The sequence below is a fragment of the Cyprinus carpio genome, chromosome A3, assembly GCF_018340385.1.
Source record: "Cyprinus carpio isolate SPL01 chromosome A3, ASM1834038v1, whole genome shotgun sequence".
In the NCBI taxonomy this organism is placed as follows: Eukaryota; Metazoa; Chordata; class Actinopteri; order Cypriniformes; family Cyprinidae; genus Cyprinus; species Cyprinus carpio.
Genome location: NC_056574.1, coordinates 2409914 through 2417627, shown reverse-complemented (window position 1 = coordinate 2417627; position 7714 = coordinate 2409914). Strand labels below are relative to the sequence as shown.

Below are 7714 nucleotides of genomic sequence, written 5' to 3'. Positions count from 1 at the left end.
CTTCCGGTTTGGGGAACTTCCATTCAAAAAGACTGAAATTAATAATTTCAGATCATAAGGTTTCCCTACAAATAAAGCTTATCCATCTGTTTAACTGAATGAGCTGTCGATTTTCCCACGTTTTATTTTCAGACATCATGAGAATAACGTAACACTTATTTTAACATGATGTTATAACAAGAATATCTATGACAAGAGCTCTTTTCAGTCGCTGCATTCTTTTCCAGTGGAAAGATCACCTCACTCTGAAAAATATTTTGGTTATTTTGACCCAGCTTGTTGAGTTATATGCATGAACTGATTTGCTGAGTAGTTTTTTTGATACAGTGCTGGGTTAAACAACCTGCTATTGAATATTATTAATTTTAAATAATAATAATAATGCACTCTACAATCTCTGTTATATAGGACAGGGACAGTTATATAAAATCAAATATAACAGTTTTATTCAATGGCAAGTCAGTCTTTTTCATTGTCATTATCAACAAATAGCATGTACCAGAACATATCTCATAATACAATAGAAGGCTGTAGGATTTTTTTTTTTTTTTTTAAACATTACATTAAAAGATTGTCCTCAAAAAGTTACACTGACCCAGCATTGGTTGAATCATTTGATTCGTCAAGTAAAATTAACCCAGCAGCTGAGTTACACAAAAACACTCAGTAAAATGAGCCAACAGACTAAACCCAGTATTGATCAGATGCTCAGTCCTCCTGGTGGCCCCACTCTGGGGGAATCAGATGTGGTTCCCTGAGTTGATTCAGCTGCTATCGGCAGTCCTGTGGCTGATACCATTGAAGACAGGCCTCCTCTCTCAAGCAAGAGGCATATTTGGCATCCCTGGCCAGAGGTGTGGAGCCTTCATGTTTGGCCCCTCAACGGGAACCTTTACAGCTCAACGTGAGTGTAACTAAGACCATTTTGGAGGCTAGAGCCCCATCTGCAAGACGCCTCTACACCCTCAAATGGTCAATCTTTTCTGACTGGTGTGCAGCACAGAACAAGGACCCATCCTCTTGTGACATGTCATCAGTGTTAACCATTCCGCAAGAGCTGCTGGATAAGGGGCACACTCCTTCCACGCTCAAAGTCTGTGTGGCAGCCGTTGCGGTGAATCACATTCTTCCAGCTGGCCAGTCAGTCAGCAAAAACAACCTGGACGCTAAGTTCTTGAGGGGAGCTTGGAGGCTGAACCCACCTCGTTCTCACACTGTGCCGACAAGAGACTTATCCATAGTCATTATGGCCCTACGAGGGCCTCCCTTTGAGCCACCCCAGTCAGCCAACTTACGGCCCCTGTTGCTTAAGACTGTCCTACTTCTGGAAGTTATCACCCTTCTGTCTCTTCCTAACTCAAAGGAAGGTCTTTCTTGTTATGTAGACCCCAACCTGTTGGCTTGGATCTCATAATTGGCACATGCTTCTTCGGAGCCCTCATTATGGGTGCTCCAGGGCTGGGCTCGCAGAGTGCCTTAGTTCTGCACTTGCTCAAAGCACGGCACTGTTGGATGCATTCCTCATATGCATAGAGAGAGCGTTCAATAGGGAACGCTCCAGTTACTAACATAATCTCAGTTCCCTGAGACAAGGGAAGAAGCACTGCATAGCCTGCTATGTTATAAGGCTGTAGCTTCCTGGCTTAAAAAATGTTGAACTCCTTCACTGGTGATTCATAATGAGCTTTATTAAAGATCCATCACCGTAGATTTGCAGTAATCACTGTTAAATGCCATAAGACATCACGAATCACTGTAAGAGCTTTGTATAAAGAAAACAAACAAAACATAATATAAATAAACCATGAAACAAACATACATCAAATACAAACTGATACAAAATACAACAATTTAACACACCTAACATCATACAAACAAATAACCATTACATAAAGCAAGAAATCCAAACAATACAGATAACAAAGTCAATTTTACCTTATTCTCCACTCAAACCAGGAGCTAAATCCTTGAAGTTCTTTAACCGTAAACCTTTGTATGAATCAACCATGTGCGTCGTAGCTGTAACCTTACTATAATGCTTTGAGCACGCCACAATACATCCGCTTAAGTGGATGAATGTCAAAATAAAAGACTTTGCTACAACAAAACATACAAACTAATAAAAACCCCAACATCCAACAATTAAACATGATACACATTCAAAAATGGACAACGTTATAAATCATTTAAAGAATATGAAAGAAAAAAAGAATTGAAAAGTAAACCGTATAAAAGGACAAATCTCACACCAAATGCATAAGCATGAATAATTTCCCTTTGTCCCCTTTTTTATTTTACATTTTTTTATCCTTTTTTAATACACATTTTGACTTAATATGAAATTATCTTTTTTTTTTATTTATTTTTTTTTTACACATTTTGACTTAATGACATTAAAGATTCAGAGACATTAGTTTATAAATATTAAAATTATGCTCATTGAACTTACAATATCTCAATAAGAAACTATCCAAAAAATAAACACTAATGTCCCTCCAATAATAAAACAAGTTTTTGCACTGGTCTTTCAATTATGAACGGTTTGTTAATGCGCTTGCCCTCTGCACTAAGCTTCGTGTCACCTAAAATAATCTTGGCTCTTCTTACAAATTGGCACTGAGGCCAACGAGCAGGAAGCAGCCGCCCCTCGCGCCCCGGACCGAAGAGGGGAGCGCGTGCGACCGCCGGACTCTGTCCCTTACTGGACCCTTCCTTCCTGAACACTGCCCCACCTACACGAGCCCCGCAGCATGATGAGGACACCAGATTCCCCATTTCTTTTGAACACTCTTCCCCTTTGGACACTTTATTCCCCGTTTTTGTGTTACTTTTCTGATGCCACACCCACTGTGTCTGTGGTTTGCTCCTCGATCCCGCCACAGAGTATTAACGCAAACCTTATCTCAGGAATCAGAGGTTACATTAGTAACTTTAGTACATAGTACATAAGTAACAGAACATTTTTGTCCTGACTCTCTGGCCCACCGAAGTTTGCTGTGTAATTTCACCCTGAAATATTAGGGGAATTATTGAAATAATCCTAAGTGAAGGATTTTGGTAATAATAACATTTCAATCTCAGCTTCAAAGCAGCTTTTCATATCACACTTCTCTCCATATTGCACTTTTCCAGGTGATGTTTGTCTGATCACGTCCCACACTGAATGCCAGACTGTCAGAGGGAGAGTTAAGATGGTGCTGTGAATGTGGAACATCACATGCAAATTTAGACAGTTGGCATGTGGTGTCAGAGTTATGAAGAAAGTATTTGAACAGAGTGACACTCTGTCGTCAGGCAAGTAACACCCAGAAAAGTTAAAAGCAATGCATTTGCCATGACATTTATAGACATGGCCAGTCCTTTGACAGATCACTCTGGTAGTATCATAATGCAGGGAGTTGTATGGAATGTGAAACAAACATCAAGTACAACCAGTTTCTGAGTTAATAATACACAACATTTGATATAAAACACATACATTAATGCAAGGACGGCTGCAACACATTTTGTTTCTTACTTTCTGAAGTGGTTCAGTGTACAAAATTGACATTTGTGTGAAGATGGCTGACTGGAGCGGATCATCCAGGCAACCTGGTGAGATTTTTGTAAATTCTATGAAATAATGCAGTTCTGTGAACACATAAGGCATGTGGATTCGAAATAGCATTGCATTCAGAGATTAAATAACGTACAGCACATACAGAAAGACATTTCTTTACATTTAAGCAACATTATTTTTAAATGATTTTAGCTTAATGTTTAATTTTTGTAACAGGGGAATATCAGTTCAATAGAAGAGGAAGCATACATGAACCTCCGAGCGGTGAGTTTTACATTTAAAATAAATAATAGATGCTATAGAAAAGATGGGATATTAAATTAACTGATGTTTCTCATTATTAAAACTTATAAGGCTCTCACTTTTAATAATGGCTTTGTCCTTGAATAAGAACATTTTATTTCAAAGTCATTTTATTACTTTGATAAATGATCTCTTGATTAAATTGGTTCTTTGCATAATGCATAGTTTCTCTTTCTTTTGAGATGAGGGCAACAACAATAATGTATTCAAAGCTTCAGCATTGTTGTTTCACATTACTGCCTTTAAGTCAGATACTGAAAAACCACACATCTCCTCCAAATGTTAAGTCTCTGAGTGGCTATTATAATTTAATTTCAGTGTCTGTGATTAAAGAAGATCTGAGAATAGTGATGCTGGGGTCACACGCAGATGTTAAAGCCCTCTGTGGAAACACAATCCTGGGACGAAAGGCCTTCTTAGAGTCACTGTCCTCCCTGCATTCATTTGAGAGGCATGATGGGATTGTTTTGAAGAGACGTGTGGTGGTAATCAACACTCCTGACCTGCTCAATCCTGCTCTCTCTCCTGAAGAACAGGATGTGAAGAAATTGTTCCATCTGTCTGGTCCCGGACCTCATGCCCTTCTTCTGGTCCTCAAGCCTCAAATATTTACAGATCTAGAGAAGGATGCTCTCAAGCACATTAACATCACATCACTTACAGATCAATAAAATTACTACATCATCTTCTCAATGCATGAGGAGTATGTGAGTGTTAAAGAACTGGACAGCACTGACAGATCATTAAAGTTTCTACTGCAGTTTTGCAGAAGACCACGCTATCATCTACAGAAGAATGGAAACCCATCACAGGTGCAGAATCTTCTGGAGATCATCGAGAAGATGGTGGAGAAAAATGGAGGCAATCCCATGAAGATTTCTGAAGACACAAGGCCATTTCTGATGACAAAAGAGCCAAACAAAATACCTCTGGGTAAATATTTATCTCCAGTTCATCTGAAACATGGGTAGGGTTAATAGTTGGCAACCCTGCTGAACAAAAACAGCATATGCTTGTTAGGCATGTTTTGAAACATGGCTGCTGGTTATGAGCTGGTCCTGAGCAGGAGTTAATTGCTTGGGACCAGCTGCCATGCTTCAAAACATACTAAACAGCATATGATGGTTTTTCAACAAGGAAATTATGGAAACTTGTATCACAAGATGTGTAATTTTTGAGTTACAGTACAATTAAAATCACTTTTATGATCTGTAGACAAAACTTCATGCCCACTCTTTTTGTACATTAAAATGTTTGCAGACAATCATGTATCATTAAGATTTGTAAACCATTCCATTTTAATTGACTGATAATTTTCTTCATCTTTAGAGTCCTTACAGAGGTCAGAAATCCATGGGAAATTCAAGAGATCAGAATGTGAGTATATATTTATATATATAAATAATAATAGAATCATTCTCGATAGTTTTTTCATTGTGTCCTCCATTCAGAATATTTGTGGTGTGTCACTTCTTTTTCAAATTGGATTTCACACTGCATCCTCTAGAGCAGTGGTTCCCAATCCTGGTCCTGGAGAACCCCCAACACTGCACATTGTAGACGTCTCCCTATTCAAACACACCTGATTCAACTCATCAGCTCATTAAAGACTCCAAGACCTCAAATGTGTGCGTGTCAGACAAGAGAGACAACAAAAACATGCAGTGTTGGGGGTTCTCCAGGACCAGGATTGGGAACCACTGGTCCAGAGGACACGAAATTAAATGCAACAGTGAACTTGATACTGACTGGCAACAGAATGACGTCACTGCTGGTGCGACTGTCTCGTCTCTTTGTTTATGCAAGTCTTAAGCAGTTATGGCTGGCTCAAGTGCAAAGCATTTTAGGAAGTGTGTGCATCTGTGTCAGCATTATCTGACACCTGATAACACACAACTTATTACAATCTGCCCCCTCAATGACTGAGTGTGCATATTCTTTGCCCACGCAAATAACACATAAATAAAGCAAGCATTGTGAATGTCTCTGTGAAGAAACTCTGCTGCTGTTTGTCCCTTTTCTTGAGGGAACTGGGACAATCATCTGAGCCTCATGGTTCAGGACCTGCTGTAGCTAAGGCGAGTAGGAGACTGAAATCATGGGTGTTAACAGGTAGATCTCGCCAAGGAATTTGAGAAAGGCATGCATTTCTCTCTATTTTTCTGCTGAATGACGTTGTGTTATCTCTTACATCATACTATCCAGCAGCGAGTGCGCACAGCCCACCTGCCTTGTGTATGATGAGTCTCTGTAGGTTATGTCCTCTGCTACAGACAGACTAGATCTGCCCTGGAAGTGTGAGAGTCTGTCTCTTGCAGTCGGTTGGACGAGCGTTTTCTTTCCTATTACTTAACTATCCAGCACATATGAATCCTTCCATTTTTCCCAGATCTCCATGCTGAGGTGGATAGATCTTGGGGAAAGCCATATTCACCCCAAATTCACCTTTGCCAAGGGATGCGGGAACATGGATATGAGTCAATGGCCCCAGGTCAATGAGACATTGGCCAGCTATCTCGCAGTGGGAGAAGCATTGACATGGCACCCTTTCTGCCAACAAAACCGCTGCATGTGAAAGAACATTTAAATGGCAAAGCGAACACAACACCCTCAAGCCCCCATACTGTGAGGGGTAGAGTGCAGAAGAAACATGACGCACTCAGCATTCTCGGGTCTCATTCTCATTCTCGAGGCTAAAAATAATATACCCAAAATAAAATACACAATGTCAAGGAAAGTAAACAAAAAAAGCACTCAGCATTCTCGGGTCTCATTCTCATTCTCGAGGCTAAATAACATCCCCAAAGTCAAGTAAAGTGTGTTAAAGACAGTAGACAGAGAGTGTTCACAGACTGTTTACATCAGGTCCTGGGGCTGAAACTATGATGCATTGGCAGTATTTTATTTGTTAACTGTTTTATTTATGTTAATTTTCCGTGTTTCTGATACACTCGGGCGCGCTATTACACATCTCCTGAAAGAGTCCACAATCTCCCGATCAAAAACACAGACTAGGAAGACACAGAAACGAGCGATCTCATATGTAAGCAGATGCATATGAAAAATAATGCGATCATCAACAATAAACGGCACATACAGTAATTGAAAAAAAACTAATGTTTCTAAGATTTATGAACAAAACTTAAAATGGAAGTGATCTATTGCATCTATGCTTTGATCATCCTACTGAATATGATCCAGATGTAGATATTTGATAAAAATGAGTTTTTCTCAGATTTTTGATCAAAATGTTGCTTTTTATTAAACTTACCTACATTCAAGTGTTGATAAAAAAATAGTGCTTGAAGCTAGAGTAAAACAGCTACATTTTTATTTAAAAGTAGAGGCTCTGTTGTTTATTTTGATGTATTGCATGATGCATTGCAGATATTAATACAATAAAATATTCTGGAGGTCATGAAATTTTTAGTGAAATTAATCAAAAATGCTGGTGGTGCCTGGCCACTTTTTTTCAAAAATGCTGGTGGAGAAAGAGTTAAGATAAGCCCTATATTGTTTAAAAAAAATAAAACAGAAAAAATGTAAAGACAGAGGGATCTAAATGAAACATCAATAAACATATAAAAGACAATACAAGGTACCAGAAGAGGAATAGGGTTCTTATCTAGAGAAACAATCAGGTCATTTTCTAAAAAAATAAATAAAAATGTACATGCTTTATAAACACCAGCTCTGCGATGCACGTCCACGACTTCATGTAATGCGTAATCACATTGAAAAGGTCATGCGTGACGTCAGGGCTGGCCCAAGCCTTTATGGGGCCCTAAGCAAAATTTTATTTGGGGTTCCCTCGGTGTCGCCAATACGACTGATTATTGTCAATACTTGATT

At 39.0% G+C, this 7714-nt stretch overlaps 1 protein-coding gene and 1 long non-coding RNA gene across 2 annotated transcripts in view; both read left to right on the top strand.

The window, feature by feature from the left end:
* LOC109076009 (serine protease 27-like) overlaps positions 1-7714 on the top strand; it is a 536122-nt gene that overhangs the window by 161651 nt on the left and 366757 nt on the right. The gene's annotated exons all lie outside the window — the stretch shown is intronic.
* LOC109077948 lies at positions 2357-5295 on the top strand. The gene is made up of 3 exons (XR_006155894.1): positions 2357-3823; positions 4624-4795; positions 5192-5295. It is a non-coding gene; the product is annotated as an uncharacterized LOC109077948 (long non-coding RNA).